This window comes from Ipomoea triloba, chromosome 9, assembly GCF_003576645.1.
Source record: "Ipomoea triloba cultivar NCNSP0323 chromosome 9, ASM357664v1".
NCBI classification, from domain to species: domain Eukaryota; kingdom Viridiplantae; phylum Streptophyta; class Magnoliopsida; order Solanales; family Convolvulaceae; genus Ipomoea; species Ipomoea triloba.
In genome coordinates this window covers 14,310,537-14,322,742 of record NC_044924.1, presented here as the reverse complement: position 1 = coordinate 14,322,742, position 12,206 = coordinate 14,310,537, and the positions used below count along the sequence as shown (strand labels likewise).

Genomic DNA, 12,206 nt, shown 5'->3' with positions numbered 1-12,206 from the left:
GTAGATAGATTAAATGTCATCATCTAATCACTACAGAACTTGTAATGACGCAAATTATTGACTGTTTATAACATATATACACACATTATATAAATTGGTTTCACATTATATTAAATTTCACATACACACATTAAATTATATAACATACGTAATATACACAACACGTTATTATTTATGTGTCATGCAAAATCCTCATGAAAATATGCATAATCTAAGATATAATTGTTAAATAAATGCTCGCTTATTTCTTCGGTTCCACATGGATCAAATATCAATGCGTGAATAGATCTAGGTTATGCCTCTCTGTAGTTGACTTCACGATTATTGAAATACACTCGCCTATTTCAATGGATAACCTCTACAACTTCATTTTCTGACTTAGTGTTGAAAATGAAATATTAAAAATTCCAAGGGTGTATTGATTTAATAAGTTGATGTGGTGTAGTGGTTATCACGTTCGTCTTACTCACTAAAGGTCCCCAGTTCAATCCCGGGCATCAACATATATCTTGTAGATAGATTAAATGTCATCATCTAATCACTACAGGACTTGTAATGACGATAATTATTGAGTGTTTATAACATATATACACACATTATATAAATTGGTTTCACATTATATTAAATTTCACATACACACATTAAATTATATAACATATCTAATATACACAACACGTTATTATTTATGTGTCATGCAAAATCCTCATGAAAATATGCATAATCTAAGATATAATTGTTAAATAAATGCTCGCTTATTTCTTCGGTTCCACATGGATCAAATATCAATGCGTGAATAGATCTAGGTTATGCCTCTCTGTAGTTGACTTCACGATTATTGAAATACACTCGCCTATTTCAATGGATAACCTCTACAACTTCATTTTCTGACTTAGTGTTGAAAATGAAATATTAAAAATTCCAAGGGTGTATTGATTTAATAAGTTGATGTGGTGTAGTGGTTATCACGTTCGTCTTACTCACTAAAGGTCCCCAGTTCAATCCCGGGCATCAACATATATCTTGTAGATAGATTAAATGTCATCATCTAATCACTACAGGACTTGTAATGACGATAATTATTGAGTGTTTATAACATATATACACACATTATATAAATTGGTTTCACATTATATTAAATTTCACATACACACATTAAATTATATAACATATCTAATATACACAACACGTTATTATTTATGTGTCATGCAAAATCCTCACGAAAATATGCATAATCTAAGATATAATTGTTAAATAAATGCTCGCTTATTTCTTCGGTTCCATATGGATCAAATATCAGTGCGTGAATAGATCTAGGTTATGCCTCTCTGTAGTTGACTTCACGATTATTGAAATACACTCGCCTATTTCCATGGATAACCTCTACAACTTCATTTTCTGACATGGTGTTGAAAATTAAATATTAAAAATTCCAAGGGTTGGTTGATTTAATAAGTTGATGTGGTGTAGTAGTTATCACATTCGTCTTACACACTAAAGGTCCCCAGTTCAATCCTGGGCATCAACATATATCTCGTCGATAGATTAAATGTCATCATCTAATCACTACAGAACTTAATATGACGATAATTATTGAGTGTTTATAACATATATACACACATTATATAAATTGGTTTCACATTATATTAAATTTCACATACACACATTAAATTATATAACATATGTAATATACACAACACGTTATTATTTATGTGTCATGCAAAATCCTCATGAAAATAAGCATAATCTAAGATATAATTGTTAAATAAATGCTCGCTTATTTCTTCGGTTCCACATGGATCAAATATCAATGCGTGAATAGATCTAGGTTATGCCTCTCTGTAGTTGACTTCACGATTATTGAAATACACTTGCCTATTTCCATGGATAACCTCTACAACTTCATTTTCTGACATGGTGTTGAAAATTAAATATTAAAAATTCCAAGGGTGTATTGATTTAATAAGATGATGTGGTGTAGTGGTTATCACGTTCGTCTTACACACTAAAGGTCCCCAGTTCAATCCTGGGCATCAACATATATCTTGTAGATAGATTAAATGTCATCATCTAATCACACTACAGAACTTAATAATGATGATGAATTTTTGGCAAATTATTGACTCTTTGTAACATATATACACTCATTATATAAATTGGTTTCACATTATATTAAATTTCACATACACACATTAAATTATATAACATATGTAATATACACAACACGTTATTATTTATGTGTCATGCAAAATCCTCATGAAAATATGCATAATCTAAGATATAATTGTTAAATAAATGCTCGCTTATTTCTTCGGTTCCACATGGATCAAATATCAATGCGTGAATAGATCTAGGTTATGTCTCTCTGTAGTTGACTTCACGATTATTGAAATACACTTGCCTATTTCCATGGATAACCTCTACAACTTCATTTTCTGACATGGTGTTGAAAATTAAATATTAAAAATTCCAAGGGTGTATTGATTTAATAAGATGATGTGGTGTAGTGGTTATCACGTTCGTCTTACACACTAAAGGTCCCCAGTTCAATCCTGGGCATCAAGATATATCTCGTAGATAGATTAAATGTCATCATCTAATCACACTACAGAACTTCATAATGATGATGAATTTTTGGCAAATTATTGACTCTTTGTAACATATATACACTCATTATATAAATTGGTTTCACATTATCTTAAATTTCAGATACACACATTAAATTATATAACATATGTAATATACATAACACGTTATTATTTATGTGTCATGCAAAATCCTCATGAAAATATGCATAATCTAAGATATAATTGTTAAATAAATGCTCGCTTATTTCTTCGGTTCCACATGGATCAAATATCAATGCGTGAATAGATCTAGGTTATGTCTCTCTGTAGTTGACTTCACGATTATTGAAATACACTTGCCTATTTCCATGGATAACCTCTACAACTTCATTTTCTGACATGGTGTTGAAAATTAAATATTAAAAATTCCAAGGGTGTATTGATTTAATAAGATGATGTGGTGTAGTGGTTATCACGTTCGTCTTACACACTAAAGGTCCCCAGTTCAATCCTGGGCATCAAGATATATCTCGTAGATAGATTAAATGTCATCATCTAATCACACTACAGAACTTCATAATGATGATGAATTTTTGGCAAATTATTGACTCTTTGTAACATATATACACTCATTATATAAATTGGTTTCACATTATCTTAAATTTCAGATACACACATTAAATTATATAACATATGTAATATACATAACACGTTATTATTTATGTGTCATGCAAAATCCTCATGAAAATATGCATAATCTAAGATATAATTGTTAAATAAATGCTCGCTTATTTCTTCGGTTCCACATGGATCAAATATCAATGCGTGAATAGATCTAGGTTATGTCTCTCTGTAGTTGACTTCACGATTATTGAAATACACTTGCCTATTTCCATGGATAACCTCTACAACTTCATTTTCTGACATGGTGTTGAAAATTAAATATTAAAAATTCCAAGGGTGTATTGATTTAATAAGATGATGTGGTGTAGTGGTTATCACGTTCGTCTTACACACTAAAGGTCCCCAGTTCAATCCTGGGCATCAAGATATATCTCGTAGATAGATTAAATGTCATCATCTAATCACACTACAGAACTTCATAATGATGATGAATTTTTGGCAAATTATTGACTCTTTGTAACATATATACACTCATTATATAAATTGGTTTCACATTATCTTAAATTTCAGATACACACATTAAATTATATAACATATGTAATATACATAACACGTTATTATTTATGTGTCATGCAAAATCCTCATGAAAATATGCATAATCTAAGATATAATTGTTAAATAAATGCTCGCTTATTTCTTCGGTTCCACATGGATCAAATATCAATGCGTGAATAGATCTAGGTTATGTCTCTCTGTAGTTGACTTCACGATTATTGAAATACACTTGCCTATTTCCATGGATAACCTCTACAACTTCATTTTCTGACATGGTGTTGAAAATTAAATATTAAAAATTCCAAGGGTGTATTGATTTAATAAGATGATGTGGTGTAGTGGTTATCACGTTCGTCTTACACACTAAAGGTCCCCAGTTCAATCCTGGGCATCAAGATATATCTCGTAGATAGATTAAATGTCATCATCTAATCACACTACAGAACTTCATAATGATGATGAATTTTTGGCAAATTATTGACTCTTTGTAACATATATACACTCATTATATAAATTGGTTTCACATTATCTTAAATTTCAGATACACACATTAAATTATATAACATATGTAATATACATAACACGTTATTATTTATGTGTCATGCAAAATCCTCATGAAAATATGCATAATCTAAGATATAATTGTTAAATAAATGCTCGCTTATTTCTTCGGTTCCACATGGATCAAATATCAATGCGTGAATAGATCTAGGTTATGTCTCTCTGTAGTTGACTTCACGATTATTGAAATACACTTGCCTATTTCCATGGATAACCTCTACAACTTCATTTTCTGACATGGTGTTGAAAATTAAATATTAAAAATTCCAAGGGTGTATTGATTTAATAAGATGATGTGGTGTAGTGGTTATCACGTTCGTCTTACACACTAAAGGTCCCCAGTTCAATCCTGGGCATCAAGATATATCTCGTAGATAGATTAAATGTCATCATCTAATCACACTACAGAACTTCATAATGATGATGAATTTTTGGCAAATTATTGACTCTTTGTAACATATATACACTCATTATATAAATTGGTTTCACATTATCTTAAATTTCAGATACACACATTAAATTATATAACATATGTAATATACATAACACGTTATTATTTATGTGTCATGCAAAATCCTCATGAAAATATGCATAATCTAAGATATAATTGTTAAATAAATGCTCGCTTATTTCTTCGGTTCCACATGGATCAAATATCAATGCGTGAATAGATCTAGGTTATGTCTCTCTGTAGTTGACTTCACGATTATTGAAATACACTTGCCTATTTCCATGGATAACCTCTACAACTTCATTTTCTGACATGGTGTTGAAAATTAAATATTAAAAATTCCAAGGGTGTATTGATTTAATAAGATGATGTGGTGTAGTGGTTATCACGTTCGTCTTACACACTAAAGGTCCCCAGTTCAATCCTGGGCATCAAGATATATCTCGTAGATAGATTAAATGTCATCATCTAATCACACTACAGAACTTCATAATGATGATGAATTTTTGGCAAATTATTGACTCTTTGTAACATATATACACTCATTATATAAATTGGTTTCACATTATCTTAAATTTCAGATACACACATTAAATTATATAACATATGTAATATACATAACACGTTATTATTTATGTGTCATGCAAAATCCTCATGAAAATATGCATAATCTAAGATATAATTGTTAAATAAATGCTCGCTTATTTCTTCGGTTCCACATGGATCAAATATCAATGCGTGAATAGATCTAGGTTATGTCTCTCTGTAGTTGACTTCACGATTATTGAAATACACTCGCCTATTTCCATGGATAACCTCTACAACTTCATTTTCTGACATGGTGTTGAAAATGAAATATTAAAAATTCCAAGGGTGTATTGATTTAATAAGTTGATGTGGTGTAGTGGTTATCACGTTCGTCTTACTCACTAAAGGTCCCCAGTTCAATCCCGGGCATCAACATATATCTCGTAGATAGATTAAATGTCATCATCTAATCACTACAGAACTTAATAATGATGATGGATTTTTGGCAAATTATTGACTGTTTGTAACATATATACACACATTATATAAATTGGTTTCACATTATATTAAATTTCACATACACACATTAAATTATATAACATATGTAATATACACAACACGTTATTATTTATGTGTCATGCAAAATCCTCATGAAAATATGCATAATCTAAGATATAATTGTTAAATAAATGCTCGCTTATTTCTTCGGTTCCACATGGATCAAATATCAATGCGTGAATAGATCTAGGTTATGCCTCTCTGTAGTTGACTTCACGATTATTGAAATACACTCGCCTATTTCAATGGATAACCTCTACAACTTCATTTTCTGACTTAGTGTTGAAAATGAAATATTAAAAATTCCAAGGGTGTATTGATTTAATAAGTTGATGTGGTGTAGTGGTTATCACGTTCGTCTTACTCACTAAAGGTCCCAGTTCAATCCCGGGCATCAACATATATCTTGTAGATAGATTAAATGTCATCATCTAATCACTACAGGACTTGTAATGACGATAATTATTGAGTGTTTATAACATATATACACACATTATATAAATTGGTTTCACATTATATTAAATTTCACATACACACATTAAATTATATAACATATCTAATATACACAACACGTTATTATTTATGTGTCATGCAAAATCCTCATGAAAATATGCATAATCTAAGATATAATTGTTAAATAAATGCTCGCTTATTTCTTCGGTTCCACATGGATCAAATATCAATGCGTGAATAGATCTAGGTTATGCCTCTCTGTAGTTGACTTCACGATTATTGAAATACACTCGCCTATTTCAATGGATAACCTCTACAACTTCATTTTCTGACTTGGTGTTGAAAATGAAATATTAAAGATTCCAAGGGTTGGTTGACATAATAAGTTGATGTGGTGTAGTGGTTATCATGTTAGTCTTACACACTAAAGGTCCCTAGTTCAATCTTGGGCATCAACATATATCTCGTAGATAGATTAATGTCATCATCTAATCACTACAGAACTTATTAATTATGATAATTATTGAGTGTTTATAACATATATACACACATTATATAAATTGGTTTCACATTATATTAAATTTCACATACACACATTAAATTATATAACATATGTAATATACACAACACGTTATTATTTATATGTCATGCAAAATCCTCACGAAAATATGCATAATCTAAGATATAATTGTTAAATAAATGCTCGCTTATTTATTCGGTTCCACATGGATCAAATATCAATGCGTGAATAGATCTAGGTTATGCCTCTCTGTAGTTGACTTCACGATTATTGAAATACACTCGCCTATTTCAATGGATAACCTCTACAACTTCATTTTCTGACTTGGTGTTGAAAATGAAATATTAAAGATTCCAAGGGTTGGTTGATTTAATAAGTTGATGTGGTGTAGTGGTTCTCACGTTCGTCTTACACACTAAAGGTCCCCAGTTCAATCCTGGGCATCAACATATATCTCGTAGATAGATTAATGTCATCATCTAATCACTACAGAACTTATTAATTATGATAATTATTGAGTGTTTATAACATATATACACACATTATATAAATTGGTTTCACATTATATTAAATTTCACATACACACATTAAATTATATAACATATCTAATATACACAACACGTTATTATTTATGTGTCATGCAAAATCCTCATGAAAATATGCATAATCTAAGATATAATTGTTAAATAAATGCTCGCTTATTTCTTCGGTTCCACATGGATCAAATATCAATGCGTGAATAGATCTAGGTTATGCCTCTCTGTAGTTGACTTCACGATTATTGAAATACACTCGCCTATTTCAATGGATAACCTCTACAACTTCATTTTCTGACTTGGTGTTGAAAATGAAATATTAAAGATTCCAAGGGTTGGTTGACATAATAAGTTGATGTGGTGTAGTGGTTATCATGTTAGTCTTACACACTAAAGGTCCCTAGTTCAATCTTGGGCATCAACATATATCTCGTAGATAGATTAATGTCATCATCTAATCACTACAGAACTTATTAATTATGATAATTATTGAGTGTTTATAACATATATACACACATTATATAAATTGGTTTCACATTATATTAAATTTCACATACACACATTAAATTATATAACATATGTAATATACACAACACGTTATTATTTATATGTCATGCAAAATCCTCACGAAAATATGCATAATCTAAGATATAATTGTTAAATAAATGCTCGCTTATTTCTTCGGTTCCATATGGATCAAATATCAGTGCGTGAATAGATCTAGGTTATGCCTCTCTGTAGTTGACTTCACGATTATTGAAATACACTTGCCTATTTCCATGGATAACCTCTACAACTTCATTTTCTGACATGGTGTTGAAAATTAAATATTAAAAATTCCAAGGGTGTATTGATTTAATAAGATGATGTGGTGTAGTGGTTATCACGTTCGTCTTACACAATAAAGGTCCCCAGTTCAATCCTGGGCATCAACATATATCTTGTAGATAGATTAAATGTCATCATCTAATCACACTACAGAACTTAATAATGATGATGAATTTTTGGCAAATTATTGACTGTTTGTAACATATATACACACATTATATAAATTGGTTTCACATTATATTAAATTTCACATACACACATTAAATTATATAACATATGTAATATACACAACACGTTATTATTTATGTGTCATGCAAAATCCTCATGAAAATATGCATAATCTAAGATATAATTGTTAAATAAATGCTCGCTTATTTCTTCGGTTCCACATGGATCAAATATCAATGCGTGAATAGATCTAGGTTATGCCTCTCTGTAGTTGACTTCACGATTATTGAAATACACTCGCCTATTTCAATGGATAACCTCTAAAACTTCATTTTCTGACTTGGTGTTGAAAATGAAATATTAAAGATTCCAAGGGTTGGTTGACATAATAAGTTGATGTGGTGTAGTGGTTATCATGTTAGTCTTACACACTAAAGGTCCCTAGTTCAATCTTGGGCATCAACATATATCTCGTAGATAGATTAATGTCATCATCTAATCACTACAGAACTTATTAATTATGATAATTATTGAGTGTTTATAACATATATACACACATTATATAAATTGGTTTCACATTATATTAAATTTCACATACACACATTAAATTATATAACATATGTAATATACACAACACGTTATTATTTATATGTCATGCAAAATCCTCATGAAAATATGCATAATCTAAGATATAATTGTTAAATAAATGCTCGCTTATTTCTTCGGTTCCACATGGATCAAATATCAATGCGTGAATAGATCTAGGTTATGCCTCTCTGTAGTTGAATTCACGATTATTGAAATACACTCGCCTATTTCCATGGATAACCTCTACAACTTCATTTTCTGACTTGGTGTTGAAAATGAAATATTAAAGATTCCAAGGGTTGGTTGACATAATAAGTTGATGTGGTGTAGTGGTTATCATGTTAGTCTTACACACTAAAGGTCCCTAGTTCAATCTTGGGCATCAACATATATCTCGTAGATAGATTAATGTCATCATCTAATCACTACAGAACTTATTAATTATGATAATTATTGAGTGTTTATAACATATATACACACATTATATAAATTGGTTTCACATTATATTAAATTTCACATACACACATTAAATTATATAACATATGTAATATACACAACACGTTATTATTTATATGTCATGCAAAATCCTCACGAAAATATGCATAATCTAAGATATAATTGTTAAATAAATGCTCGCTTATTTCTTCGGTTCCATATGGATCAAATATCAGTGCGTGAATAGATCTAGGTTATGCCTCTCTGTAGTTGACTTCACGATTATTGAAATACACTCGCCTATTTCCATGGATAACCTCTACAACTTCATTTTCTGACATGGTGTTGAAAATTAAATATTAAAAATTCCAATGGTTGGTTGATTTAATAAGTTGATGTGGTGTAGTGGTTATCACGTTAGTCTTACACACTAAAGGTCCCCAGTTCAATCCTGGGCATCAACATATATCTCGTAGATAGATTAAATGTCATCATCTAATCACTACAGAACTTAATAATGATGATGAATTTTTGGCAAATTATTGACTATTTATAACATATATTCACACATTATATAAATTGGTTTCACATTATATTAAATTTCACATACACACATTAAATTATATAACATATGTAATATACACAACACGTTATTATTTATGTGTCATGCAAAATCCTCATGAAAATATGCATAATCTAAGATATAATTGTTAAATAAATGCTCGCTTATTTCTTCGGTTCCACATGGATCAAATATCAATGCGTGAATAGATCTAGGTTATGCCTCTCTGTAGTTGACTTCACGATTATTGAAATACACTCGCCTATTTCAATGGATAACCTCTTGTTACACCCCAATTTTCAACTCTTACATTTATTACAAAATCCGTAATAAAACGCTGCGGAAGCTTACATCATATCAACAGAAAACCGGGTGCTACCGCCACACCTAGAGTGAATTCTATCACCTCTTTGACAAACTCCAATCTAAGTGCACAGGCTAAACTTACAACATTAATAACAATCCCTGTCTACATCAAAGAGTAGACCTCAACCTGTACTTCCCTTCTATTCCGAGCTCATCGGCTACAGGGGCCCACACTAATCTGCAACTGATAAGAAACACATTGAAGTGCAGTTAGCACGACGGCTAAGTAAGGATATCCATGGGTTATCCAAAACTAAATAAAGGTTTTGTAAAACTTGATTACATCAAAACCCTATCCTTACTCATCGGCCGAGGTTCTACCTGCAACCTTTACGAATAGCAATTTATACACATAATAGGCAACAATTTCAATATCATCTTAATCATTTTCCCTCTAGACGAGGTCATATAATAGTCATTTGCCTACTCAGATCATATAATGCTAAACATTTAAGCATATAAGCAGAAAAAGGGAAAACACAAATCCCATATTTGTTCTCAAACATATTCTTTGAAAAATCTTTCCTCAAAGGACATTTTCCTCACTTTTCACCATCTCCTTTCCGTAGCTACAGCGTAACTACATTTTCATACAAAATTTCCACTTAGTTTCTTTATAGAAAGCGTGAGGCCTTTGGAGTATTCACTTAACTCCTTCCCTGACCACTTGGATCATCGAACTCGGGTTCAGTGGTCATCACCCGGTCTAACACTGATCCCCTGGACGTAAGGTTCGTTAAAATGATCCCTAGCTGGCCCTACTAGGTCCATAAAAACGACACCTACCCGGACTTCTCAGAGTAACTATACTTTAAGTGTGCACACCCCCGCAGGAATACCTCATCCAAACGAGTTATATAGTACCCGGCGAATAGACTTCGCACCTTCAGTATGAATGATCATACTACATACAACAACCTTGGGCAAGGGCACTTTAAGCCACCCGAAGGCTAATCAAGGTCCTCCTCAACTTTACTAGAAACCAAGGGTTTGAAAACCATTTTCCTTCCTTTCTCATCCTCCTTGAGTCAAAATCACTTTTTTTGGACATGTTCCACGAAATCAAGTCCCCCTTTTTAAATCGATCACCATTCTCAAAATAGTTCAAAGTCTTGTTTCTCAAAACATTTTCCATCATCACCACACATATGTATATATGCATTCAATCATAACATTTCCCACATATGCATATTCACATAAAGTACACATACTATATGTATATATATACACGTTAAGTATATATACACTGCACATACATGCCTTATAATATACATAATACAACATTTTGTACATACATTACACACACATTATAATATACATAGCATGCTTAACTTAAATATTTAGGCACATTAACAACCACCTCATACCATATATAATATGTATATATTACTTATATATATACATATATATGTTACACTACACATACTATATATATAGAGATACAACCTTCATTTAATTATACATATATACTCATATATGTACATATATATATATATATATAGTTTAAACACACACACATCACACGTGTATATATATATATATATACATAATACACACATAAATATATATACTACACGTATATACATAGGTTTCATATACATAATACCACTTCCTTATAAGAAAATTTCAGCTAGCGCAGTCTGAAAGATTGAGCCGGTAAAGATAGTTCCCGAACTCTTTTTCACTTGAAATTTTTATGGTAGAACCCTAACTCATAGTACTTGATGTTCATAAAAAGTTTTGGTCACCTAGGTTCACGAATTAACACAGAAAATTACATTTTTACCCTTGGCAGTGTGCTGTCCGGATTTTCTGCTCTCTGGACCAGTTTTGGAAAATGATTTTGAAACCACACTTATACTACTCCAAAAATTATGAAATTTTTATGGTAGCTTCTAGACTTATAGAA

The 12,206-nt window shown here is 31.0% G+C and overlaps 7 non-coding genes across 7 annotated transcripts; all 7 read left to right on the top strand.

Moving 5' to 3' along the window:
• Positions 1-1,963: 1,963 nt before the first annotated feature.
• Positions 1,964-2,036, top strand: TRNAV-UAC. Its single transcript has one exon. It is a non-coding gene; the product is annotated as a tRNA-Val (tRNA).
• A 4,643-nt stretch (positions 2,037-6,679) lies between these two features.
• On the top strand, positions 6,680-6,752 carry TRNAV-UAC. The gene has a single exon. It is a non-coding gene; the product is annotated as a tRNA-Val (tRNA).
• Positions 6,753-7,190: 438 nt separating this feature from the next.
• Positions 7,191-7,263, top strand: TRNAV-UAC. The gene has a single exon. It is a non-coding gene; the product is annotated as a tRNA-Val (tRNA).
• Positions 7,264-7,701: 438 nt separating this feature from the next.
• Positions 7,702-7,774, top strand: TRNAV-UAC. Its single transcript has one exon. It is a non-coding gene; the product is annotated as a tRNA-Val (tRNA).
• Positions 7,775-8,738: 964 nt separating this feature from the next.
• TRNAV-UAC lies at positions 8,739-8,811 on the top strand. The gene has a single exon. It is a non-coding gene; the product is annotated as a tRNA-Val (tRNA).
• A 438-nt stretch (positions 8,812-9,249) lies between these two features.
• Positions 9,250-9,322, top strand: TRNAV-UAC. The gene has a single exon. It is a non-coding gene; the product is annotated as a tRNA-Val (tRNA).
• A 438-nt stretch (positions 9,323-9,760) lies between these two features.
• TRNAV-UAC lies at positions 9,761-9,833 on the top strand. Its single transcript has one exon. It is a non-coding gene; the product is annotated as a tRNA-Val (tRNA).
• Positions 9,834-12,206: the final 2,373 nt, after the last annotated feature.